General features: G+C 40.5%; 19 non-coding genes across 19 annotated transcripts; all 19 read right to left on the bottom strand.

Moving 5' to 3' along the window:
* Positions 1 to 265: 265 nt before the first annotated feature.
* Positions 266 to 339, bottom strand: trnat-agu (transfer RNA threonine (anticodon AGU)). The gene has a single exon. It is a non-coding gene; the product is annotated as a tRNA-Thr (tRNA).
* Positions 340 to 1,359: 1,020 nt separating this feature from the next.
* Positions 1,360 to 1,433, bottom strand: trnat-agu (transfer RNA threonine (anticodon AGU)). The gene has a single exon. It is a non-coding gene; the product is annotated as a tRNA-Thr (tRNA).
* Positions 1,434 to 2,449: 1,016 nt separating this feature from the next.
* Positions 2,450 to 2,523, bottom strand: trnat-agu (transfer RNA threonine (anticodon AGU)). Its single transcript has one exon. It is a non-coding gene; the product is annotated as a tRNA-Thr (tRNA).
* Positions 2,524 to 3,538: 1,015 nt separating this feature from the next.
* trnat-agu (transfer RNA threonine (anticodon AGU)) lies at positions 3,539 to 3,612 on the bottom strand. Its single transcript has one exon. It is a non-coding gene; the product is annotated as a tRNA-Thr (tRNA).
* A 1,017-nt stretch (positions 3,613 to 4,629) lies between these two features.
* trnat-agu (transfer RNA threonine (anticodon AGU)) lies at positions 4,630 to 4,703 on the bottom strand. The gene has a single exon. It is a non-coding gene; the product is annotated as a tRNA-Thr (tRNA).
* A 1,016-nt stretch (positions 4,704 to 5,719) lies between these two features.
* On the bottom strand, positions 5,720 to 5,793 carry trnat-agu (transfer RNA threonine (anticodon AGU)). Its single transcript has one exon. It is a non-coding gene; the product is annotated as a tRNA-Thr (tRNA).
* Positions 5,794 to 6,807: 1,014 nt separating this feature from the next.
* On the bottom strand, positions 6,808 to 6,881 carry trnat-agu (transfer RNA threonine (anticodon AGU)). Its single transcript has one exon. It is a non-coding gene; the product is annotated as a tRNA-Thr (tRNA).
* A 1,014-nt stretch (positions 6,882 to 7,895) lies between these two features.
* trnat-agu (transfer RNA threonine (anticodon AGU)) lies at positions 7,896 to 7,969 on the bottom strand. Its single transcript has one exon. It is a non-coding gene; the product is annotated as a tRNA-Thr (tRNA).
* Positions 7,970 to 8,985: 1,016 nt separating this feature from the next.
* Positions 8,986 to 9,059, bottom strand: trnat-agu (transfer RNA threonine (anticodon AGU)). Its single transcript has one exon. It is a non-coding gene; the product is annotated as a tRNA-Thr (tRNA).
* A 1,016-nt stretch (positions 9,060 to 10,075) lies between these two features.
* trnat-agu (transfer RNA threonine (anticodon AGU)) lies at positions 10,076 to 10,149 on the bottom strand. Its single transcript has one exon. It is a non-coding gene; the product is annotated as a tRNA-Thr (tRNA).
* Positions 10,150 to 11,164: 1,015 nt separating this feature from the next.
* On the bottom strand, positions 11,165 to 11,238 carry trnat-agu (transfer RNA threonine (anticodon AGU)). Its single transcript has one exon. It is a non-coding gene; the product is annotated as a tRNA-Thr (tRNA).
* A 1,017-nt stretch (positions 11,239 to 12,255) lies between these two features.
* Positions 12,256 to 12,329, bottom strand: trnat-agu (transfer RNA threonine (anticodon AGU)). Its single transcript has one exon. It is a non-coding gene; the product is annotated as a tRNA-Thr (tRNA).
* A 1,014-nt stretch (positions 12,330 to 13,343) lies between these two features.
* Positions 13,344 to 13,417, bottom strand: trnat-agu (transfer RNA threonine (anticodon AGU)). The gene has a single exon. It is a non-coding gene; the product is annotated as a tRNA-Thr (tRNA).
* A 1,014-nt stretch (positions 13,418 to 14,431) lies between these two features.
* Positions 14,432 to 14,505, bottom strand: trnat-agu (transfer RNA threonine (anticodon AGU)). Its single transcript has one exon. It is a non-coding gene; the product is annotated as a tRNA-Thr (tRNA).
* A 1,014-nt stretch (positions 14,506 to 15,519) lies between these two features.
* trnat-agu (transfer RNA threonine (anticodon AGU)) lies at positions 15,520 to 15,593 on the bottom strand. Its single transcript has one exon. It is a non-coding gene; the product is annotated as a tRNA-Thr (tRNA).
* A 1,011-nt stretch (positions 15,594 to 16,604) lies between these two features.
* On the bottom strand, positions 16,605 to 16,678 carry trnat-agu (transfer RNA threonine (anticodon AGU)). The gene has a single exon. It is a non-coding gene; the product is annotated as a tRNA-Thr (tRNA).
* Positions 16,679 to 17,694: 1,016 nt separating this feature from the next.
* On the bottom strand, positions 17,695 to 17,768 carry trnat-agu (transfer RNA threonine (anticodon AGU)). Its single transcript has one exon. It is a non-coding gene; the product is annotated as a tRNA-Thr (tRNA).
* A 7,914-nt stretch (positions 17,769 to 25,682) lies between these two features.
* On the bottom strand, positions 25,683 to 25,756 carry trnat-agu (transfer RNA threonine (anticodon AGU)). The gene has a single exon. It is a non-coding gene; the product is annotated as a tRNA-Thr (tRNA).
* Positions 25,757 to 26,748: 992 nt separating this feature from the next.
* trnat-agu (transfer RNA threonine (anticodon AGU)) lies at positions 26,749 to 26,822 on the bottom strand. The gene has a single exon. It is a non-coding gene; the product is annotated as a tRNA-Thr (tRNA).
* Positions 26,823 to 27,219: the final 397 nt, after the last annotated feature.

Here is a 27,219-nt window from a genome sequence, read left to right on the forward strand (position 1 = left end):
GACAGAGACCTGTACAAGCTGGCTGAACTCTTCATTTAGCGCTCAAAATGAATCAACTGAAGAACCAGCTGAACTTGAGACAGTTGGTACGTTGTAATTCTTTGAAAAAGTTCCCTTTTTCCGTGAAATTGGAATATCTCAATTGCATCCTCCTCACATCTTTTCTCCTCTCATCACTCCAAACTCTCAAGAGTCATTGGTTGAGAAAAGCAGAACACTCACCACACTGACCTTTCCACCAATGTTTTCAATGACATGTTTGAAAAGGCTCTGCTGAGATTCGAACTCAGGATCTCCTGTTTACTAGACAGGCGCTTTAACCAACTAAGCCACAGCGCCTGTAGATGCCAAGTATGTTGCAGGTAAGAACACCGCTACACATATTTATTTCAAACATGTCTCATTCATTTAACCCATATGTCTGTCTTGCAAAATCACGTCACAAAACAGATGTTATTTACTAATATTGGAATCGATATGGACTCCTTCAATTGTCTAGCAACAGGGTTTGTTAAGCTATGTTTTGGGACCCAAAGTGGGCCTGAGTATGTGAGAGGTGGGCAGCGAGATATCAGTAAACATTTTGAGTCACAAGCTATTTCTTCTTCATTTCGGTCATCCGAGGACAGTACATTTTTCATTTGAGTCTCGAACTGAAAAAACTCAAGATACTCTGACATGGATTCTTAAACTATGGTTTGGGACCCAAAGTGGGAATATCGCGAGATATGAGTAAACATTCAGAATCATACACGATTTCTTCATCATTTTGGTTGTTTCGGGGAAACTACATTTCTCAGTTGGATCTCGAGATTAAAAATGGTAAAAACCTAAGAAAAAGCAGATGAATCAGTTAATGTAAGTAATTAACCTACCATGAGATGGGGACTTTGTCAAATGGAAGAGTTATTGAGTTTCTTAGCTCACACAGTAAGTTTCGACTCATTCAAAATACAATCCTTTTGAAATGGCAATTCTTTGCCGTGACCCGGATTCAGACCGGGGTTCCTGCGGCCACAACGCAGAGTACTAAACACTATAGGATCACAGCGAGCTACCAAAGATTGCTTGTAAAGCCTACTCATGCTCTGACAGAGACCTGTACAAGCTGGCTGAACTCTTCATTTAGCGCTCAAAATGAATCAACTGAAGAACCAGCTGAACTTGAGACAGTTGGTACGTTGTAATTCTTTGAAAAAGTTCCCTTTTTCCGTGAAATTGGAATATCTCAATTGCATCCTCCTCACATCTTTTCTCCTCTCATCACTCCAAACTCTCAAGAGTCAGTCATTGGTTGAGAAAAGCAGAACACTCACCACACTGACCTTTCCACCAATGTTTTCAATGACATGTTTGAAAAGGCGCTGCTGAGATTCGAACTCAGGATCTCCTGTTTACTAGACAGGCGCTTTAACCAACTAAGCCACAGCGCCTGTAGATGCCAAGTATGTTGCAGGTAAGAACACCGCTACACATATTTATTTCAAACATGTCTCATTCATTTAACCCATATGTCTGTCTTGCAAAATCACGTCACAAAACAGATGTTATTTACTAATATTGGAATCGATATGGACTCCTTCAATTGTCTAGCAACAGGGTTTGTTAAGCTATGTTTTGGGACCCAAAGTGGGCCTGAGTATGTGAGAGGTGGGCAGCGAGATATCAGTAAACATTTTGAGTCACAAGCTATTTCTTCTTCATTTCGGTCATCCGAGGACAGTACATTTTTCATTTGAGTCTCGAACTGAAAAAACTCAAGATACTCTGACATGGATTCTTAAACTATGGTTTGGGACCCAAAGTGGGAATATCGCGAGATATGAGTAAACATTCAGAATCATACACGATTTCTTCATCATTTTGGTTGTTTCGGGGAAACTACATTTCTCAGTTGGATCTCGAGATTAAAAATGGTAAAAACCTAAGAAAAAGCAGATGAATCAGTTAATGTAAGTAATTAACCTACCATGAGATGGGGACTTTGTCAAATGGAAGAGTTATTGAGTTTCTTAGCTCACACAGTAAGTTTCGACTCATTCAAAATACAATCCTTTTGAAATGGCAATTCTTTGCCGTGACCCGGATTCAGACCGGGGTTCCTGCGGCCACAACGCAGAGTACTAAACACTATAGGATCACAGCGAGCTACCAAAGATTGCTTGTAAAGCCTACTCATGCTCTGACAGAGACCTGTACAAGCTGGCTGAACTCTTCATTTAGCGCTCAAAATGAATCAACTGAAGAACCAGCTGAACTTGAGACAGTTGGTACGTTGTAATTCTTTGAAAAAGTTCCCTTTTTCCGTGAAATTGGAATATCTCAATTGCATCCTCCTCACATCTTTTCTCCTCTCATCACTCCAAACTCTCAAGAGTCATTGGTTGAGAAAAGCAGAACACTCACCACACTGACCTTTCCACCAATGTTTTCAATGACATGTTTGAAAAGGCTCTGCTGAGATTCGAACTCAGGATCTCCTGTTTACTAGACAGGCGCTTTAACCAACTAAGCCACAGCGCCTGTAGATGCCAAGTATGTTGCAGGTAAGAACACCGCTACACATATTTATTTCAAACATGTCTCATTCATTTAACCCATATGTCTGTCTTGCAAAATCACGTCACAAAACAGATGTTATTTACTAATATTGGAATCGATATGGACTCCTTCAATTGTCTAGCAACAGGGTTTGTTAAGCATGTTTTGGGACCCAAAGTGGGCCTGAGTATGTGAGAGGTGGGCAGCGAGATATCAGTAAACATTTTGAGTCACAAGCTATTTCTTCTTCATTTCGGTCATCCGAGGACAGTACATTTTTCATTTGAGTCTCGAACTGAAAAAACTCAAGATACTCTGACATGGATTCTTAAACTATGGTTTGGGACCCAAAGTGGGAATATCGCGAGATATGAGTAAACATTCAGAATCATACACGATTTCTTCATCATTTTGGTTGTTTCGGGGAAACTACATTTCTCAGTTGGATCTCGAGATTAAAAATGGTAAAAACCTAAGAAAAAGCAGATGAATCAGTTAATGTAAGTAATTAACCTACCATGAGATGGGGACTTTGTCAAATGGAAGAGTTATTGAGTTTCTTAGCTCACACAGTAAGTTTCGACTCATTCAAAATACAATCCTTTTGAAATGGCAATTCTTTGCCGTGACCCGGATTCAGACCGGGGTTCCTGCGGCCACAACGCAGAGTACTAAACACTATAGGATCACAGCGAGCTACCAAAGATTGCTTGTAAAGCCTACTCATGCTCTGACAGAGACCTGTACAAGCTGGCTGAACTCTTCATTTAGCGCTCAAAATGAATCAACTGAAGAACCAGCTGAACTTGAGACAGTTGGTACGTTGTAATTCTTTGAAAAAGTTCCCTTTTTCCGTGAAATTGGAATATCTCAATTGCATCCTCCTCACATCTTTTCTCCTCTCATCACTCCAAACTCTCAAGAGTCATTGGTTGAGAAAAGCAGAACACTCACCACACTGACCTTTCCACCAATGTTTTCAATGACATGTTTGAAAAGGCTCTGCTGAGATTCGAACTCAGGATCTCCTGTTTACTAGACAGGCGCTTTAACCAACTAAGCCACAGCGCCTGTAGATGCCAAGTATGTTGCAGGTAAGAACACCGCTACACATATTTATTTCAAACATGTCTCATTCATTTAACCCATATGTCTGTCTTGCAAAATCACGTCACAAAACAGATGTTATTTACTAATATTGGAATCGATATGGACTCCTTCAATTGTCTAGCAACAGGGTTTGTTAAGCTATGTTTTGGGACCCAAAGTGGGCCTGAGTATGTGAGAGGTGGGCAGCGAGATATCAGTAAACATTTTGAGTCACAAGCTATTTCTTCTTCATTTCGGTCATCCGAGGACAGTACATTTTTCATTTGAGTCTCGAACTGAAAAAACTCAAGATACTCTGACATGGATTCTTAAACTATGGTTTGGGACCCAAAGTGGGAATATCGCGAGATATGAGTAAACATTCAGAATCATACACGATTTCTTCATCATTTTGGTTGTTTCGGGGAAACTACATTTCTCAGTTGGATCTCGAGATTAAAAATGGTAAAAACCTAAGAAAAAGCAGATGAATCAGTTAATGTAAGTAATTAACCTACCATGAGATGGGGACTTTGTCAAATGGAAGAGTTATTGAGTTTCTTAGCTCACACAGTAAGTTTCGACTCATTCAAAATACAATCCTTTTGAAATGGCAATTCTTTGCCGTGACCCGGATTCAGACCGGGGTTCCTGCGGCCACAACGCAGAGTACTAAACACTATAGGATCACAGCGAGCTACCAAAGATTGCTTGTAAAGCCTACTCATGCTCTGACAGAGACCTGTACAAGCTGGCTGAACTCTTCATTTAGCGCTCAAAATGAATCAACTGAAGAACCAGCTGAACTTGAGACAGTTGGTACGTTGTAATTCTTTGAAAAAGTTCCCTTTTTCCGTGAAATTGGAATATCTCAATTGCATCCTCCTCACATCTTTTCTCCTCTCATCACTCCAAACTCTCAAGAGTCATTGGTTGAGAAAAGCAGAACACTCTCACACACTGACCTTTCCACCAATGTTTTCAATGACATGTTTGAAAAGGCTCTGCTGAGATTCGAACTCAGGATCTCCTGTTTACTAGACAGGCGCTTTAACCAACTAAGCCACAGCGCCTGTAGATGCCAAGTATGTTGCAGGTAAGAACACCGCTACACATATTTATTTCAAACATGTCTCATTCATTTAACCCATATGTCTGTCTTGCAAAATCACGTCACAAAACAGATGTTATTTACTAATATTGGAATCGATATGGACTCCTTCAATTGTCTAGCAACAGGGTTTGTTAAGCTATGTTTTGGGACCCAAAGTGGGCCTGAGTATGTGAGAGGTGGGCAGCGAGATATCAGTAAACATTTTGAGTCACAAGCTATTTCTTCTTCATTTCGGTCATCCGAGGACAGTACATTTTTCATTTGAGTCTCGAACTGAAAAAACTCAAGATACTCTGACATGGATTCTTAAACTATGGTTTGGGACCCAAAGTGGGAATATCGCGAGATATGAGTAAACATTCAGAATCATACACGATTTCTTCATCATTTTGGTTGTTTCGGGGAAACTACATTTCTCAGTTGGATCTCGAGATTAAAAATGGTAAAAACCTAAGAAAAAGCAGATGAATCAGTTAATGTAAGTAATTAACCTACCATGAGATGGGGACTTTGTCAAATGGAAGAGTTATTGAGTTTCTTAGCTCACACAGTAAGTTTCGACTCATTCAAAATACAATCCTTTTGAAATGGCAATTCTTTGCCGTGACCCGGATTCAGACCGGGGTTCCTGCGGCCACAACGCAGAGTACTAAACACTATAGGATCACAGCGAGCTACCAAAGATTGCTTGTAAAGCCTACTCATGCTCTGACAGAGACCTGTACAAGCTGGCTGAACTCTTCATTTAGCGCTCAAAATGAATCAACTGAAGAACCAGCTGAACTTGAGACAGTTGGTACGTTGTAATTCTTTGAAAAAGTTCCCTTTTTCCGTGAAATTGGAATATCTCAATTGCATCCTCCTCACATCTTTTCTCCTCTCATCACTCCAAACTCTCAAGAGTCATTGGTTGAGAAAAGCAGAACACTCACCACACTGACCTTTCCACCAATGTTTTCAATGACATGTTTGAAAAGGCTCTGCTGAGATTCGAACTCAGGATCTCCTGTTTACTAGACAGGCGCTTTAACCAACTAAGCCACAGCGCCTGTAGATGCCAAGTATGTTGCAGGTAAGAACACCGCTACACATATTTATTTCAAACATGTCTCATTCATTTAACCCATATGTCTGTCTTGCAAAATCACGTCACAAAACAGATGTTATTTACTAATATTGGAATCGATATGGACTCCTTCAATTGTCTAGCAACAGGGTTTGTTAAGCTATGTTTTGGGACCCAAAGTGGGCCTGAGTATGTGAGAGGTGGGCAGCGAGATATCAGTAAACATTTTGAGTCACAAGCTATTTCTTCTTCATTTCGGTCATCCGAGGACAGTACATTTTTCATTTGAGTCTCGAACTGAAAAAACTCAAGATACTCTGACATGGATTCTTAAACTATGGTTTGGGACCCAAAGTGGGAATATCGCGAGATATGAGTAAACATTCAGAATCATACACGATTTCTTCATCATTTTGGTTGTTTCGGGGAAACTACATTTCTCAGTTGGATCTCGAGATTAAAAATGGTAAAAACCTAAGAAAAAGCAGATGAATCAGTTAATGTAAGTAATTAACCTACCATGAGATGGGGACTTTGTCAAATGGAAGAGTTATTGAGTTTCTTAGCTCACACAGTAAGTTTCGACTCATTCAAAATACAATCCTTTTGAAATGGCAATTCTTTGCCGTGACCCGGATTCAGACCGGGGTTCCTGCGGCCACAACGCAGAGTACTAAACACTATAGGATCACAGCGAGCTACCAAAGATTGCTTGTAAAGCCTACTCATGCTCTGACAGAGACCTGTACAAGCTGGCTGAACTCTTCATTTAGCGCTCAAAATGAATCAACTGAAGAACCAGCTGAACTTGAGACAGTTGGTACGTTGTAATTCTTTGAAAAAGTTCCCTTTTTCCGTGAAATTGGAATATCTCAATTGCATCCTCCTCACATCTTTTCTCCTCTCATCACTCCAAACTCAAGAGTCATTGGTTGAGAAAAGCAGAACACTCACCACACTGACCTTTCCACCAATGTTTTCAATGACATGTTTGAAAAGGCTCTGCTGAGATTCGAACTCAGGATCTCCTGTTTACTAGACAGGCGCTTTAACCAACTAAGCCACAGCGCCTGTAGATGCCAAGTATGTTGCAGGTAAGAACACCGCTACACATATTTATTTCAAACATGTCTCATTCATTTAACCCATATGTCTGTCTTGCAAAATCACGTCACAAAACAGATGTTATTTACTAATATTGGAATCGATATGGACTCCTTCAATTGTCTAGCAACAGGGTTTGTTAAGCTATGTTTTGGGACCCAAAGTGGGCCTGAGTATGTGAGAGGTGGGCAGCGAGATATCAGTAAACATTTTGAGTCACAAGCTATTTCTTCTTCATTTCGGTCATCCGAGGACAGTACATTTTTCATTTGAGTCTCGAACTGAAAACTCAAGATACTCTGACATGGATTCTTAAACTATGGTTTGGGACCCAAAGTGGGAATATCGCGAGATATGAGTAAACATTCAGAATCATACACGATTTCTTCATCATTTTGGTTGTTTCGGGGAAACTACATTTCTCAGTTGGATCTCGAGATTAAAAATGGTAAAAACCTAAGAAAAAGCAGATGAATCAGTTAATGTAAGTAATTAACCTACCATGAGATGGGGACTTTGTCAAATGGAAGAGTTATTGAGTTTCTTAGCTCACACAGTAAGTTTCGACTCATTCAAAATACAATCCTTTTGAAATGGCAATTCTTTGCCGTGACCCGGATTCAGACCGGGGTTCCTGCGGCCACAACGCAGAGTACTAAACACTATAGGGTCACAGCGAGCTACCAAAGATTGCTTGTAAAGCCTACTCATGCTCTGACAGAGACCTGTACAAGCTGGCTGAACTCTTCATTTAGCGCTCAAAATGAATCAACTGAAGAACCAGCTGAACTTGAGACAGTTGGTACGTTGTAATTCTTTGAAAAAGTTCCCTTTTTCCGTGAAATTGGAATATCTCAATTGCATCCTCCTCACATCTTTTCTCCTCTCATCACTCCAAACTCTCAAGAGTCATTGGTTGAGAAAAGCAGAACACTCACCACACTGACCTTTCCACCAATGTTTTCAATGACATGTTTGAAAAGGCTCTGCTGAGATTCGAACTCAGGATCTCCTGTTTACTAGACAGGCGCTTTAACCAACTAAGCCACAGCGCCTGTAGATGCCAAGTATGTTGCAGGTAAGAACACCGCTACACATATTTATTTCAAACATGTCTCATTCATTTAACCCATATGTCTGTCTTGCAAAATCACGTCACAAAACAGATGTTATTTACTAATATTGGAATCGATATGGACTCCTTCAATTGTCTAGCAACAGGGTTTGTTAAGCTATGTTTTGGGACCCAAAGTGGGCCTGAGTATGTGAGAGGTGGGCAGCGAGATATCAGTAAACATTTTGAGTCACAAGCTATTTCTTCTTCATTTCGGTCATCCGAGGACAGTACATTTTTCATTTGAGTCTCGAACTGAAAAAACTCAAGATACTCTGACATGGATTCTTAAACTATGGTTTGGGACCCAAAGTGGGAATATCGCGAGATATGAGTAAACATTCAGAATCATACACGATTTCTTCATCATTTTGGTTGTTTCGGGGAAACTACATTTCTCAGTTGGATCTCGAGATTAAAAATGGTAAAAACCTAAGAAAAAGCAGATGAATCAGTTAATGTAAGTAATTAACCTACCATGAGATGGGGACTTTGTCAAATGGAAGAGTTATTGAGTTTCTTAGCTCACACAGTAAGTTTCGACTCATTCAAAATACAATCCTTTTGAAATGGCAATTCTTTGCCGTGACCCGGATTCAGACCGGGGTTCCTGCGGCCACAACGCAGAGTACTAAACACTATAGGATCACAGCGAGCTACCAAAGATTGCTTGTAAAGCCTACTCATGCTCTGACAGAGACCTGTACAAGCTGGCTGAACTCTTCATTTAGCGCTCAAAATGAATCAACTGAAGAACCAGCTGAACTTGAGACAGTTGGTACGTTGTAATTCTTTGAAAAAGTTCCCTTTTTCCGTGAAATTGGAATATCTCAATTGCATCCTCCTCACATCTTTTCTCCTCTCATCACTCCAAACTCTCAAGAGTCATTGGTTGAGAAAAGCAGAACACTCACCACACTGACCTTTCCACCAATGTTTTCAATGACATGTTTGAAAAGGCTCTGCTGAGATTCGAACTCAGGATCTCCTGTTTACTAGACAGGCGCTTTAACCAACTAAGCCACAGCGCCTGTAGATGCCAAGTATGTTGCAGGTAAGAACACCGCTACACATATTTATTTCAAACATGTCTCATTCATTTAACCCATATGTCTGTCTTGCAAAATCACGTCACAAAACAGATGTTATTTACTAATATTGGAATCGATATGGACTCCTTCAATTGTCTAGCAACAGGGTTTGTTAAGCTATGTTTTGGGACCCAAAGTGGGCCTGAGTATGTGAGAGGTGGGCAGCGAGATATCAGTAAACATTTTGAGTCACAAGCTATTTCTTCTTCATTTCGGTCATCCGAGGACAGTACATTTTTCATTTGAGTCTCGAACTGAAAAAACTCAAGATACTCTGACATGGATTCTTAAACTATGGTTTGGGACCCAAAGTGGGAATATCGCGAGATATGAGTAAACATTCAGAATCATACACGATTTCTTCATCATTTTGGTTGTTTCGGGGAAACTACATTTCTCAGTTGGATCTCGAGATTAAAAATGGTAAAAACCTAAGAAAAAGCAGATGAATCAGTTAATGTAAGTAATTAACCTACCATGAGATGGGGACTTTGTCAAATGGAAGAGTTATTGAGTTTCTTAGCTCACACAGTAAGTTTCGACTCATTCAAAATACAATCCTTTTGAAATGGCAATTCTTTGCCGTGACCCGGATTCAGACCGGGGTTCCTGCGGCCACAACGCAGAGTACTAAACACTATAGGATCACAGCGAGCTACCAAAGATTGCTTGTAAAGCCTACTCATGCTCTGACAGAGACCTGTACAAGCTGGCTGAACTCTTCATTTAGCGCTCAAAATGAATCAACTGAAGAACCAGCTGAACTTGAGACAGTTGGTACGTTGTAATTCTTTGAAAAAGTTCCCTTTTTCCGTGAAATTGGAATATCTCAATTGCATCCTCCTCACATCTTTTCTCCTCTCATCACTCCAAACTCTCAAGAGTCATTGGTTGAGAAAAGCAGAACACTCACCACACTGACCTTTCCACCAATGTTTTCAATGACATGTTTGAAAAGGCTCTGCTGAGATTCGAACTCAGGATCTCCTGTTTACTAGACAGGCGCTTTAACCAACTAAGCCACAGCGCCTGTAGATGCCAAGTATGTTGCAGGTAAGAACACCGCTACACATATTTATTTCAAACATGTCTCATTCATTTAACCCATATGTCTGTCTTGCAAAATCACGTCACAAAACAGATGTTATTTACTAATATTGGAATCGATATGGACTCCTTCAATTGTCTAGCAACAGGGTTTGTTAAGCTATGTTTTGGGACCCAAAGTGGGCCTGAGTATGTGAGAGGTGGGCAGCGAGATATCAGTAAACATTTTGAGTCACAAGCTATTTCTTCTTCATTTCGGTCATCCGAGGACAGTACATTTTTCATTTGAGTCTCGAACTGAAAAAACTCAAGATACTCTGACATGGATTCTTAAACTATGGTTTGGGACCCAAAGTGGGAATATCGCGAGATATGAGTAAACATTCAGAATCATACACGATTTCTTCATCATTTTGGTTGTTTCGGGGAAACTACATTTCTCAGTTGGATCTCGAGATTAAAAATGGTAAAAACCTAAGAAAAAGCAGATGAATCAGTTAATGTAAGTAATTAACCTACCATGAGATGGGGACTTTGTCAAATGGAAGAGTTATTGAGTTTCTTAGCTCACACAGTAAGTTTCGACTCATTCAAAATACAATCCTTTTGAAATGGCAATTCTTTGCCGTGACCCGGATTCAGACCGGGGTTCCTGCGGCCACAACGCAGAGTACTAAACACTATAGGATCACAGCGAGCTACCAAAGATTGCTTGTAAAGCCTACTCATGCTCTGACAGAGACCTGTACAAGCTGGCTGAACTCTTCATTTAGCGCTCAAAATGAATCAACTGAAGAACCAGCTGAACTTGAGACAGTTGGTACGTTGTAATTCTTTGAAAAAGTTCCCTTTTCCGTGAAATTGGAATATCTCAATTGCATCCTCCTCACATCTTTTCTCCTCTCATCACTCCAAACTCTCAAGAGTCATTGGTTGAGAAAAGCAGAACACTCACCACACTGACCTTTCCACCAATGTTTTCAATGACATGTTTGAAAAGGCTCTGCTGAGATTCGAACTCAGGATCTCCTGTTTACTAGACAGGCGCTTTAACCAACTAAGCCACAGCGCCTGTAGATGCCAAAGTATGTTGCAGGTAAGAACACCGCTACACATATTTATTTCAAACATGTCTCATTCATTTAACCCATATCTCTGTCTTGCAAAATCACGTCACAAAACAGATGTTATTTACTAATATTGGAATCGATATGGACTCCTTCAATTGTCTAGCAACAGGGTTTGTTAAGCTATGTTTTGGGACCCAAAGTGGGCCTGAGTATGTGAGAGGTGGGCAGCGAGATATCAGTAAACATTTTGAGTCACAAGCTATTTCTTCTTCATTTCGGTCATCCGAGGACAGTACATTTTTCATTTGAGTCTCGAACTGAAAAAACTCAAGATACTCTGACATGGATTCTTAAACTATGGTTTGGGACCCAAAGTGGGAATATCGCGAGATATGAGTAAACATTCAGAATCATACACGATTTCTTCATCATTTTGGTTGTTTCGGGGAAACTACATTTCTCAGTTGGATCTCGAGATTAAAAATGGTAAAAACCTAAGAAAAAGCAGATGAATCAGTTAATGTAAGTAATTAACCTACCATGAGATGGGGACTTTGTCAAATGGAAGAGTTATTGAGTTTCTTAGCTCACACAGTAAGTTTCGACTCATTCAAAATACAATCCTTTTGAAATGGCAATTCTTTGCCGTGACCCGGATTCAGACCGGGGTTCCTGCGGCCACAACGCAGAGTACTAAACACTATAGGATCACAGCGAGCTACCAAAGATTGCTTGTAAAGCCTACTCATGCTCTGACAGAGACCTGTACAAGCTGGCTGAACTCTTCATTTAGCGCTCAAAATGAATCAACTGAAGAACCAGCTGAACTTGAGACAGTTGGTACGTTGTAATTCTTTGAAAAAGTTCCCTTTTTCCGTGAAATTGGAATATCTCAATTGCATCCTCCTCACATCTTTTCTCCTCTCATCACTCCAAACTCTCAAGAGTCATTGGTTGAGAAAAGCAGAACACTCACCACACTGACCTTTCCACCAATGTTTTCAATGACATGTTTGAAAAGGCTCTGCTGAGATTCGAACTCAGGATCTCCTGTTTACTAGACAGGCGCTTTAACCAACTAAGCCACAGCGCCTGTAGATGCCAAGTATGTTGCAGGTAAGAACACCGCTACACATATTTATTTCAAACATGTCTCATTCATTTAACCCATATCTCTGTCTTGCAAAATCACGTCACAAAACAGATGTTATTTACTAATATTGGAATCGATATGGACTCCTTCAATTGTCTAGCAACAGGGTTTGTTAAGCTATGTTTTGGGACCCAAAGTGGGCCTGAGTATGTGAGAGGTGGGCAGCGAGATATCAGTAAACATTTTGAGTCACAAGCTATTTCTTCTTCATTTCGGTCATCCGAGGACAGTACATTTTTCATTTGAGTCTCGAACTGAAAAAACTCAAGATACTCTGACATGGATTCTTAAACTATGGTTTGGGACCCAAAGGAAATATCGCGAGATATGAGTAAACATTCAGAATCATACACGATTTCTTCATCATTTTGGTTGTTTCGGGGAAACTACATTTCTCAGTTGGATCTCGAGATTAAAAATGGTAAAAACCTAAGAAAAAGCAGATGAATCAGTTAATGTAAGTAATTAACCTACCATGAGATGGGGACTTTGTCAAATGGAAGAGTTATTGAGTTTCTTAGCTCACACAGTAAGTTTCGACTCATTCAAAATACAATCCTTTTGAAATGGCAATTCTTTGCCGTGACCCGGATTCAGACCGGGGTTCCTGCGGCCACAACGCAGAGTACTAAACACTATAGGATCACAGCGAGCTACCAAAGATTGCTTGTAAAGCCTACTCATGCTCTGACAGAGACCTGTACAAGCTGGCTGAACTCTTCATTTAGCGCTCAAAATGAATCAACTGAAGAACCAGCTGAACTTGAGACAGTTGGTACGTTGTAATTCTTTGAAAAAGTTCCCTTTTTCCGTGAAATTGGAATATCTCAATTGCATCCTCCTCACATCTTTTCTCCTCTCATCACTCCAAACTCTCAAGAGTCATTGGTTGAGAAAAGCAGAACACTCACCACACTGACCTTTCCACCAATGTTTTCAATGACATGTTTGAAAAGGCTCTGCTGAGATTCGAACTCAGGATCTCCTGTTTACTAGACAGGCGCTTTAACCAACTAAGCCACAGCGCCTGTAGATGCCAAGTATGTTGCAGGTAAGAACACCGCTACACATATTTATTTCAAACATGTCTCATTCATTTAACCCATATCTCTGTCTTGCAAAATCACGTCACAAAACAGATGTTATTTACTAATATTGGAATCGATATGGACTCCTTCAATTGTCTAGCAACAGGGTTTGTTAAGCTATGTTTTGGGACCCAAAGTGGGCCTGAGTATGTGAGAGGTGGGCAGCGAGATATCAGTAAACATTTTGAGTCACAAGCTATTTCTTCTTCATTTCGGTCATCCGAGGACAGTACATTTTTCATTTGAGTCTCGAACTGAAAAACTCAAGATACTCTGACATGGATTCTTAAACTATGGTTTGGGACCCAAAGTGGGAATATCGCGAGATATGAGTAAACATTCAGAATCATACACGATTTCTTCATCATTTTGGTTGTTTCGGGGAAACTACATTTCTCAGTTGGATCTCGAGATTAAAAATGGTAAAAACCTAAGAAAAAGCAGATGAATCAGTTAATGTAAGTAATTAACCTACCATGAGATGGGGACTTTGTCAAATGGAAGAGTTATTGAGTTTCTTAGCTCACACAGTAAGTTTCGACTCATTCAAAATACAATCCTTTTGAAATGGCAATTCTTTGCCGTGACCCGGATTCAGACCGGGGTTCCTGCGGCCACAACGCAGAGTACTAAACACTATAGGATCACAGCGAGCTACCAAAGATTGCTTGTAAAGCCTACTCATGCTCTGACAGAGACCTGTACAAGCTGGCTGAACTCTCATTTAGCGCTCAAAATGAATCAACTGAAGAACCAGCTGAACTTGAGACAGTTGGTACGTTGTAATTCTTTGAAAAAGTTCCCTTTTTCCGTGAAATTGGAATATCTCAATTGCATCCTCCTCACATCTTTTCTCCTCTCATCACTCCAAACTCTCAAGAGTCATTGGTTGAGAAAAGCAGAACACTCTCCACACTGACCTTTCCACCAATGTTTTCAATGACATGTTTGAAAAGGCTCTGCTGAGATTCGAACTCAGGATCTCCTGTTTACTAGACAGGCGCTTTAACCAACTAAGCCACAGCGCCTGTAGATGCCAAGTATGTTGCAGGTAAGAACACCGCTACACATATTTATTTCAAACATGTCTCATTCATTTAACCCATATCTCTGTCTTGCAAAATCACGTCACAAAACAGATGTTATTTACTAATATTGGAATCGATATGGACTCCTTCAATTGTCTAGCAACAGGGTTTGTTAAGCTATGTTTTGGGACCCAAAGTGGGCCTGAGTATGTGAGAGGTGGGCAGCGAGATATCAGTAAACATTTTGAGTCACAAGCTATTTCTTCTTCATTTCGGTCATCCGAGGACAGTACATTTTTCATTTGAGTCTCGAACTGAAAAACTCAAGATACTCTGACATGGATTCTTAAACTATGGTTTGGGACCCAAAGTGGGAATATCGCGAGATATGAGTAAACATTCAGAATCATACACGATTTCTCCATCATTTTGGTTATTTCGGGAAACTACATTTCTCAGTTGGATCTCGAGATTAAAAATGGTAAAAACCTAAGAAAAAGCAGATGAATCAGTTAATGTAAGTAATTAACCTACCATGAGATGGGGACTTTGTCAAATGGAAGAGTTATTGAGTTTCTTAGCTCACACAGTAAGTTTCAACTCATTCAAAATACAATCCTTTTGAAATGGCAATTCTTTGCCGTGACCCGGATTCAGACCGGGGTTCCTGCGGCCACAACGCAGAGTACTAAACACTATAGGATCACAGCGAGCTACCAAAGATTGCTTGTAAAGCCTACTCATGCTCTGACAGAGACATGTACAAGCTGGCTGAACTCTTCATTTTGCGCTTGAAATGAATCAACTGAAGAACCAGCTGAACTTGAGACAGTTGGTACGTTGTAATTCTTTGAAAAAGTTCCCTTTTTCCGTGAAATTGGAATATCTCAATTGCATCCTCCTCACATCTTTTCTCCTCTCATCACTCCAAACTCTCAAGAGTCATTGGTTGAGAAAAGCAGAACACTCACCACACTGACCTTTCCACCAATGTTTTCAATGACATGTTTGAAAAGGCTCTGCTGAGATTCGAACTCAGGATCTCCTGTTTACTAGACAGGCGCTTTAACCAACTAAGCCACAGCGCCTGTAGATGCCAAGTATGTTGCAGGTAAGAACACCGCTACACATATTTATTTCAAACATGTCTCATTCATTTAACCCATATCTCTGTCTTGCAAAATCACGTCACAAAACAGATGTTATTTACTAATATTGGAATCGATATGGACTCCTTCAATTGTCTAGCAACAGGGTTTGTTAAGCTATGTTTTGGGACCCAAAGTGGGCCTGAGTATGTGAGAGGTGGGCAGCGAGATATCAGTAAACATTTTGAGTCACAAGCTATTTCTTCTTCATTTCGGTCATCCGAGGACAGTACATTTTTCATTTGAGTCTCGAACTGAAAAACTCAAGATACTCTGACATGGATTCTTAAACTATGGTTTGGGACCCAAAGTGGGAATATCGCGAGATATGAGTAAACATTCAGAATCATACACGATTTCTCCATCATTTTGGTTATTTCGGGAAACTACATTTCTCAGTTGGATCTCGAGATTAAAAATGGTAAAAACCTAAGAAAAAGCAGATGAATCAGTTAATGTAAGTAATTAACCTACCATGAGATGGGGACTTTGTCAAATGGAAGAGTTATTGAGTTTCTTAGCTCACACAGTAAGTTTCAACTCATTCAAAATACAATCCTTTTGAAATGGCAATTCTTTGCCGTGACCCGGATTCAGACCGGGGTTCCTGCGGCCACAACGCAGAGTACTAAACACTATAGGATCACAGCGAGCTACCAAAGATTGCTTGTAAAGCCTACTCATGCTCTGACAGAGACCTGTACAAGCTGGCTGAACTCTTCATTTAGCGCTCAAAATGAATCAACTGAAGAACCAGCTGAACTTGAGACAGTTGGTACGTTGTAATTCTTTGAAAAAGTTCCTTTTTCCGTGAAATTGGAATATCTCAATTGCATCCTCCTCACATCTTTTCTCCTCTCATCACTCCAAATTCTCAAGACTCATTGGTTGAGAAAAGCAGAACACTCCACACTGACCTTTCCACCAATGTTTTCAATGACATGTTTGAAAAGGCTCTGCTGAGATTCGAACTCAGGATCTCCTGTTTACTAGACAGGCGCTTTAACCAACTAAGCCACAGCGCCTGTAGATGCCAAGTATGTTGCAGGTAAGAACACCGCTACACATATTTATTTCAAACATGTCTCATTCATTTAACCCATATCTCTGTCTTGCAAAATCACGTCACAAAACAAATGTTATTTACTAATATTGGAATCGATATGGACTCCTTCAATTGTCTAGCAACAGGGTTTGTTAAGCTATGTTTTGGGACCCAAAGTGGGCCTGAGTATGTGAGAGGTGGGCAGCGAGATATCAGTAAACATTTTGAGTCACAAGCTATTTCTTCTTCATTTCGGTCATCCGAGGACAGTACATTTTTCATTTGAGTCTCGAACTGAATAAACTCAAGATACTCTGACATGGATTCTTAAACTATGGTTTGGGACCCAAAGTGGGAATATCGCGAGATATGAGTAAACATTCAGAATCATACACGATTTCTTCATCATTTTGGTTGTTTCGGGGAAACTACATTTCTCAGTTGGATCTCGAGATTAAAAATGGTAAAAACCTAAGAAAAAGCAGATGAATCAGTTAATGTAAGTAATTAACCTACCATGAGATGGGGACTTTGTCAAATGGAAGAGTTATTGAGTTTCTTAGCTCACACAGTAAGTTTCAACTCATTCAAAATACAATCCTTTTGAAATGGCAATTCTTTGCCGTGACCCGGATTCAGACCGGGGTTCCTGTGGCCACAACGCAGAGTACTAAACACTATAGGATCACAGCGAGCTACCAAAGATTGCTTTCAAAGCCTACTCATGCTCTGACAGAGACCTGTACAAGCTGGCTGAACTCTTCATTTAGCGCTCAAAATGAATCAACTGAAGAACCAGCTGAACTTGAGACAGTTGGTACGTTGTAATTCTTTGAAAAAGTTGCCTTTTTCCGTGAAATTGGAATATCTCAATTGCATCCTCCTCACATGTTTTCTCCTCTCATCACTCCAAATTCTCAAGACTCATTGGTTGAGAAAAGCAGAACACTGTCCACACTGACCTTTCCACCAATGTTTTCAATGACATGTTTGAAAAGGCTCTGCTGAGATTCGAACTCAGGATCTCCTGTTTACTAGACAGGCGCTTTAACCAACTAAGCCACAGCGCCTGTAGATGTCAAGTATGTTGCAGGTAAGAACACCACTACACGTAATTATTTCAAACATGTCTCATTCATTTAACCCATATCTCTGTCTTGCAAAATCACGTCACAAAACAAATGTTATTTACTAATATTGGAATCGATATGGACTCCTTCAATTGTCTAGCAACAGGGTTTGTTAAGCTATGTTTTGGGACCCAAAGTGGGCCTGAGTATGTGAGAGGTGGGCAGCGAGATATCAGTAAACATTTTGAGTCACAAGCTATTTCTTCTTCATTTCGGTCATCCGAGGACAGTACATTTTTCATTTGAGTCTCGAACTGAATAAACTCAAGATACTCTGACATGGATTCTTAAACTATGGTTTGGGACCCAAAGTGGGAATATCGCGAGATATGAGTAAACATTCAGAATCATACACGATTTCTTCATCATTTTGGTTGTTTCGGGGAAACTACATTTCTCAGTTGGATCTCGAGATTAAAAATGGTAAAAACCTAAGAAAAAGCAGATGAATCAGTTAATGTAAGTTAACCTTAACCTACCATACCTTAAGGGAACATTTCGGCAGTAGCTGTATGGTTAGTGAGAAAGTCCATATTGCAAATGTACGGTCCCTTACCTAGACGTCCGAAAACGTTTGTAAAATTTGCGGACGGCGTCGGGCCGAGCGGCAGGGCCGGACCTACCGGGAAGTCATCAAATGAACTTTGTCGGACATTCGGTTTCCGTTTTACAAAAATAATCAAGTTTTGGTCATTTTTCCGCTGTCCCGGAAATTCCCACAAGAGGGCATAAGCAATCATAGTGCTATTGGACAAAACATCACGATTCACGACGGGGCCTTATCTCGAAAAATGGAAAATATTTCGAAGCCGAAACTTGGTGAGCGTAGGTTTGACTTAATGGGCAGTTGGCCCCGAACAAGATGGCGTCTAGGCCTCAACGGTTTTTGAGTTATGGCCATTTATCTGGGATTAAAGGTCCAAAATGAAAATAGAGAAATTATTTTTCCACTTCACGTCAAAGTCAAGGAGCCTCCGGTGTCAATAAAAAAAGAACCAGCCATTTATCTATCGTCATTTAAGAGAAATCGTACAATGACAGATTGGTGATGTTCACGGATAGGTGTTTTTTTTTCAACGGTTACAGATCCAGTTGCGGTGTGTTCTTACGAATCTTTTTAAAGTGTGCTGCGGAGCTCTGCGAGATTTCTGTGATTTTCTATGATTTTCTGAAATAACACACACTCACTAAACCCTCCGTAAATACTCAATTCTTAACGTAAAGACTTAAAACTCAGGATTCTGTAAAGGCATACCCCAATCAGGATATGAGTTCATTTATAGCTTCCTGTGCCTACCGGAAGTGCCTTAAATGGTGTCACAGTGGCAGTTTCCAAGGGTTAAAAAGGTCAGATCTTTTCAAAACTTCATATGTGTGATTAGGCAACCCCTATAAACTGTAAGTCAGTCATTTCTCCCAACATATGTCAAAGAAAAGCTCTCTCTCACACACACACATGCAGAAACACACACACAGCAAGGATGGAGTGACAAAGTGCGGTGCTTAAAGACACACAAAGCCTACAATGGCATTTCCATATTCTCTAGGCCGTGCCGAGTTCAACGAGATGCCCCGCTTGACCGTAGCTCGCTCGGTCTAAGCACAGCGACCATTAGAAAAGTAGGCCCAAAATGAAGGCTGGCCCTCAATGTCATTTGCTTTTGGGTGACAGTGAGAGAACCGTTAAGGTGAGAAGCACAATTCGACTTCAGGAACGTACCTGAGGTCCTCCAGATCCGTGCAAGCCTAACCTTGACCGTGTGGCATTAACCCTTACCAGTTAAAAGAAGGTGTTTACATCAAACAGTTTGCATTGACTTCTCTCCCCATAGGAATACATTGCCTGCACCTCTAAATTCAACCTGAAGCCTATGTGGGTTATGAATGCCTTATGAACCTGTCTTCTATGACAGTCCATCAGACCACTATGAGGTCTACCTGTGTCGATTCTAAGCTTCCTGGAGCAACCGGAAGTGGTTAAATTGACCCAAAAGGTGTTTTGATGTACATAACCTTCAAAGGTGAAAATGACTACATTCAACCCTGTGTAGATCGTACATCAGTCCATTCTTAACTTAAAGACTTAAAACTCAGGATTCTGTAAGTGGCTATGTCAATCAAGATATGTGTTTACTTATAGCTTCCTGTGCCAACCGGAAGTGCCTTTAATTGGGTCACACTGTCTGTTTTGAAGGGTTAGAAAAGTCACATCTCTCCAAAACTTCATATGTGTGACTAGGTAACCCTCCTAAACTGTAAATCAGTCATTTCTCCCAGCAGATGTCAAAGAAAAGCTCTCACACACACACACAGCAAGGATGGAGTGATAAAGTGCGGTGCTCAAAGACACAGAGAGCAGGCAATGGCATAAACATAATCTCTAGGCCGTGCCGAGTTCAACGAGATATCCCGCTTGACCGTAGCTCGCTCGGTCTAAGCGCAGCGACCATTAGAAAAGTAGGCCCAAAATGAAGCCTGCCCCACAACGTCATTTGCTTTTGGGTGACAGAGAGAGAACCGTTAGGGTGAGAAGCACAATTCGACCTCAGGTACATTCCTAAGGTCCTCCCGATCCGTGCAAGCCTAACCTTGACCGTGTGGCATTAACCCTTAATAGTTAAAAGAAGGTGTTTACTTCAAAGAGTTTGCATTGACTTCTCTCCCCATAGGAATACATTGCCTGCACCCCTAAATTCAACCTGAAGCCTATGTGGGTTATGAATGTCGTATGAACCTGTCTTCGATGACAGTCCATCAGGCCACTACGAGGTCTACCTGTGTGGATTCTAAGCTTCCTGGACCAACCGGAAGTGGTTAAAATCACCCTAAAAGTGTTTATCCATACCCTGCCTGCAGTTTGATAGACATAGTGCATTCAACCCTGTGTAAATCAGTCAGTTCTTAACGTAAGGACCTAAAACTCAGGATTCTGTAAAAGCATACCCCAGTGAGGAAATGTGTTGACTTATAGCTTCCTGTTCCAACCGGAAGTGCCATAATTGGTGTCTCTTGGGCTGTTTCGAGGGGTTAAAAAAGTCAGATCTTTCCAAAACTTCATATATGTGATTAGGCAACCCCCATGAACTGTAAATCAGTAATTTTTCCCATAAAATTTCAAAGGAAAACTAAATCACACACACACACAGCTTGGAAGTAGGGACCCATTGGGGTGCATAGAGACATACACTGCCTGCATTAGTTAACCTTGTTGGATCTTTTAAAGAACCGTCAGACCTAGAGTTCCGAAACTTTAGAATCCTGTTCTAGACCTCAGGTCGATAGTGCGTGGTGAGTTACGTGGCTCTAGGCGGTTCTCGGACCGAGAAACAGCTTCGTACATTTGCAATGACTTTTAGAAATGTCCCAGAGTCGCAAGACTTGGTGCATTGCGACCGTCTCGGCCCATATAGACAGACCCCAACGTTTCTGTCCGATAGCTCATTTAAGGACCCCGTAGCAAGTCATGGAAAAAAGTGGATTTTCAGCACCAATTAGGGTTTTGCTCGGACACCAAATGACCGATCGAGCCGAAACTTGGGATTCGGGGTCACCTCAGCTAGGCCTACACGTAACATAAGAAATGGACCCGCAGCTAGAACGTAACTACGTGTTTTATGTTTTTTTTATGGTTTGAACCGAAGGCGTTGTGAATTTTGGGCCAGCTCTGAAGTATGTGATAGTTGGCTACTAAACGAGTTGGAAAAAGTGGGTTTAGTGTCAGTTTGTATCAGTTTGGTGTCAGAATGATATCAAATTGACTGATGGACGGTGACTTGCTGGTGACTCTTGTCCATTTGCAATATGTTTAAACAGTGAGGTACCATCAGCAAAGTGACATTCTGAAATCAACCCTAACGAGCCATTGAGATGAACCAGAATCACTGCCCAGCCATCCCGAGTTCATCGTGCCAGTCAATTTCACATTCCTGCAGGATTTTTATAGCATGACAAATTCGTGATGGTACCTGCCCATTGAACCATATTGCAAATGCACAGTGACTTTGCAAAAGTGAGAAAACATAAACAAATGGACATGATGAAATCAACACAACGAGTGATGGAAAGGTACAACTATCACTGCTCGGCCATCCTGTGTTCATCAGGCCAGTCAATTTTGCATTTTTGAGCATGTCAAATTTCATATGGTAAATGCCCATTGAACCATATTGCAAATGCACGTGCACTTGCAATATGATTCAACAGTGAAAAAACATCACAAAATGGACATGATGAAGTCAACACAACGAGCGATGGAAAGGAGCAACTATCACTGCCAGGCCATCCTGTGTTCATCAGGCCAGTCAATTTTGCATTTCTGCAGGATTTTTGAGCATGTCAAATTTCTTATGGTAAATGCCCATTGAACCATATTGCAAATGCACGTGCACTTGCAATATGATTCAACAGTGAAAAAACATCACCAAGTGGACATGATGAAATCAACACAACGAGTGATGGAAAGGAACAACTATCACTGCCCGGCCATCCTGTGTTTCCATAGCGGGCATTAATATCAGAATGACCGGTAAATGCATTTACAACCATATTTTTATTTTTGGGTTACCAGGTGCCTATTTTCAATCACCAGTTGCACAGAGGTGTATCCTAATCCGCATCCACAAAAATATTTTAAAGTGTCCATAAAGCACTCAGGACGGGCCCCCATGGATAGAGGGCCGTAGTAGGGTGTTCACAGAGTGGGCATGCATATTAGGAGTACCGGTAAGTGCATTTAGGACCATATTTTTATTTTTAGGTTACCAGGTGCCTATTTCAAATCACCAGTTGCACGGATGTATAAGGGCACCCATGGATAGAGGGCCGTAGTAGGGTGCTCCTATAGCGGGCATGAATATCTGGAACACCGGTAAGTGCATTTAGGACCATGTTTTTATTTTTAGGTTCCCAGGTGCCTATTTTCAATCACCAGTTGCACAGAGGTGTATCCTAATCCGCATCCACAAAAATATTTTAAAGTGTCCATAAAGCACTCAGGACGGCCCCCATAGATAGAGGGCCGTAGTAGGGTACTCCCATAGCGGGCATGGACAATAGGAGTCCCGGTAAATGCAATTACAACCATATTTTTATTTTTGGGTTACCAGTTGCACAACAATGCACGTGCATTTGCAATATGATTCTATAGTGAAAAAACATCACCAAATGGACATGATGAAATCAACACAACGAGTGATGGAAAGGAACAACTATCACTGCCAGGCCATCCTGTGTTCATCAGGCCAGTCAATTTTGCATTCCTGCAGGATTTTTATAGCATGACAAATTCGTGATGGTACATGCCCATTGAACCATATTGCAAATGCACAGTGACTTTGCAAAAGTGAGAAAATTTTTGAGCATGTCAAACAAAGAAAACATAAACAAAAGGACATGATGAAATCAACACAACGAGTGATGGAAAGGTAGAACTCTCACTGCTCGGCCATCCTGTGTTCATCAGGCCAGTCAATTTTGCATTTTTGAGCATGTCAAATTTCATATGGTAAATGCCCATTGAACCATATTGCAAATGCACGTGCACTTGCAATATGATTCAACAGTGAAAAAACATCACAAAATGGACATGATGAAGTCAACACAAATGGAAAGGAGCATGACTGAAGGCCATCCCGAGTTCATCTGGCCAGTCAATTTTGCATTTCTGCAGGATTTTTGAGCATGTCAAATTTCATATGGTAAATGCCCATTGAACCATATTGCAAATGCACGTGCACTTGCAATATGATTCTATAGTGAAAAAACATCCCCAAATGGACATGATGAAATCAACACAACGAGTGATGGAAAGGAACAACTACCACTGCCCGGCCATCCTGTGTTCCCATTGCGAGCATTAATATCAGAATGACCGGTAAATGCATTTACAACCATATTTTTATTTTTGGGTTACCAGGTGCCTATTTTCAATCACCAGTTGCACAACAATGCGTATCCATCAGAATATTTTAAACAGTCCATAAAGCACTCAGGACGGCCCCCATAGATAGAGGGCTGTAGTAGGGTACTCCCATAGCGGGCATGGACAATAGGAGTCCCGGTAAATGCATTTACAACCATATTTTTATTTTTGGGTTACCAGTTGCACAACAATGCACGTGCATTTGCAATATAATTCTATAGTGAAAAAACATCACCAAATGGACATGATGAAATCAATACAACGAGTGATGGAAAGGAACAACTATCACTGCCAGGCCATCCTGTGTTCATCAGGCCAGTCAATTTTGCATTCCTGCAGGATTTTTATAGCATGACAAAATCGTGATGGTACATGCCCATTGAACCATATTGCAAATGCACAGTGACTTTGCAAAAGTGAGAAAACATAAACAAAAGGACACGATGAAATCAACACCAACGAGTGATGGAAAGGTACAACTATCACTGCTCGGCCATCCTGTGTTCATCAGGCCAGTCAATTTTGCATTTTTGAGCATGTCAAATTTCTTATGGTAAATGCCCATTGAAACATATTGCAAATGCATGTGCATTTGCAATATGATTCTATAGTGAAAAAACATCACCAAATGGACATGATGAAGTCAACACAACGAGTGATGGAAAGGAACAACTACCACTGCCCGGCCATCCCGAGTTCATCTGGCCAGTCAATTTTGCATTTCTGCAGGATTTTTGAGCATGTCAAATTTCTTATGGCATTTGGCCCCCAAATGACTTCCTATGAAATCATATTGTAAATGGACAAATCATATTCCTTATGCACAAGTATAAAAATATAATTTAAAAAATGATAATAAAATTGGACAAAAGTGTATTCATACAGTTCTTACACATGTGTAATTGACATAAAATTCGAAAGAATTTCGAAAAACGGTCCAGAAAGCACTTTTTTAAGGGTGTGTGAAGTTTTTTACAAAATTTTGACATTTTTAACTTTTGACTTTTGACTTCCTATGAAATCATATTGAAAATGGACAAAACATATTACTTATGCGCATGTAAAAAAAAAAAAAAAAAAGATGAAATTGGACAAAAGTATATTCATACAGTTCTTACACATGTGTAATTGACAAAAAAATCGAAAGAATTTCGAAAAACGGTCCAGAAAGCACTTTTTACGGTGTGAAAACAATGAAAAATCATTTTTTCAAAATTTTGCTTTTGGATGTTGACTTGGGTTACATTTCCAATATGAAAAACCATGGTGGAGCGGATTCGCCACCTGTTGAATTTTTAAAGTGTTACAACTGGCTATTGCCATATGGCATTTGCAATACACTTTGCATGAATCAACGCCGATTTGGGTGGTATTGGACAATGTGTATATGGTTTGTCCGATGCCAATGACAACCCATTCATTTTTGTCCGATACAGGGGGGTATTTATTCCCTTACATGAGATGGGGACTTTGTCAAATGGAAGAGTTATTGAGTTTCTTAGCTCACACAGTAAGTTTCAACTCATTCAAAATACAATCCTTTTGAAATGGCAATTCTTTGCCGTGACCCGGATTCACACCAGGGTTCCTGCGGCCACAACGCCGAGTACTAAACACTATAGGATCACAGCGAGCTACCAAAGATTGCTTGTAAAGCCTACTCATGCTCTAACAGAGACCTGTACAAGCTGGCTGAACTCTTCATTTAGCGCTCAAAATGAATCAACTGAAGAACCAGCTGAACTTAAAAAGTTGGTACGTTGTAATTCTTTGAAAAAGTTCCCTTTTTCCGTGAAATTGGAATATCTCAATTGCATCCTCCTCACATCTTTTCTCCTCTCATCACTCCAAATTCTCAAGACTCATTGGTTGAGAAAAGCAGAACACTCTCCACTCTGACCTTTCCACCAATGTGTTCAATGACATGTTTGAAAAGGCTCTGCTGAGATTCGAACTCAGAATCTCCTGTTTACTAGACAGGCGCTTTAACCAACTAAGCCACAGCGCCTGTAGATGTGAAGTAAGTTACAGGTAAGAACACCGCTACACATATTTATTTCAAACATGTCTCATTCATTTAACCCATGTCTCTGTCTTGCAAAATCACGTCACAAGACAGATTTTATTTACTAATATTGGAATCGATATGGACTCCTTCAATTGTCTAGCAACAGGGTTTCTTAAGCTATGTTTTGGGACCCAAAGTGGGCCTGAGTATGTGAGAGGTGGGCAGCGAGATATCAGTAAACATTTTGAGTCACAAGCTATTTCTTCTTCATTTCGGTCATCCGAGGACAGTACATTTTTCATTTGAGTCTCGAACTGAATAAACTCAAGATACTCTGAAATGGATTCTTAAACTATGGTTTGGGACCCAAAGTGGGAATATCGCGAGATATGAGTAAACATTCAGAATCATACACGATTTCTTCATAATTTTGGTTGTTTCGGGGAAACTACATTTCTCAGTTGGGTGTCGAGATTAAAAACGGTAAAAACCTAAGAAAAAGCAGATAAATCAGTTAATGTAAGTAATTAACCTACCATGAGATAGGGACTTTGTCAAATGGAAGAGTTATTGAGTTTCTTAGCTCACACAGTAAGTTTCAACTCATTCAAAATACAATCCTTTTGAAATGGCAATTCTTTGCCGTGACCCGGATTCAGACCGGGGTTCCTGCGGCCACAACGCAGAGTACTAAACACTATAGGATCACAGCGAGCTACCAAAGATTGCTTGTAAAGCCTACTCATGCTCTAACAGAGACCTGTACAAGCTGACTGAACTCTTCATTTAGCGCTCAAAATGAATCAACTGAAGAACCAGCTGAACTTAAACAGTTGGTACGTTGTAATTCTTTGAAAAAGTTCCCTTTTTCCGTGAAATTGGAATATCTCAATTGCATCCTCCTCACATCTTTTCTCCTCTCATCACTCGAGCAAAGCAGAACACTCTCGACTCTGACCTTTCCACCAATGTGTTCAATGACATGTTTGAAAAGGCTCTGCTGAGATTCGAACTCAGGATCTCTTGTTTACTAGACAGGCGCTTTAACCAACTAAGCCACAGCGCCTGTAGATGCCAAGTATGTTGCAGGTAAGAACACCGCTACACGTATTTATTTCAAACATGTCTCATTCATTTAACCCATATCTCTGTCTTGCAAAATCATGTCACAAAACAGATGTTATTTACTAATATTGGAATCGATATGGACTCCTTCAATTGTCTAGCAACAGGGTTTGTTAAGCTATGTTTTGGGACCCAAAGTGGGCCTGAGTATGTGAGAGGTGGGCAGCGAGATATCAGTAAACATTTTGAGTCACAAGCTATTTCTTCTTCATTTCGGTCATCCGAGGACAGTACATTTTTCATTTGAGTCTCGAACTGAATAAACTCAAGATACTCTGACATGGATTTTTAAACTATGGTTTGGGACCCAAAGTGGGAATATCGCGAGATATGAGTAA

This window comes from Oncorhynchus nerka, linkage group LG20 (assembly GCF_034236695.1).
Source record: "Oncorhynchus nerka isolate Pitt River linkage group LG20, Oner_Uvic_2.0, whole genome shotgun sequence".
Lineage (NCBI taxonomy): Eukaryota > Metazoa > Chordata > Actinopteri > Salmoniformes > Salmonidae > Oncorhynchus > Oncorhynchus nerka.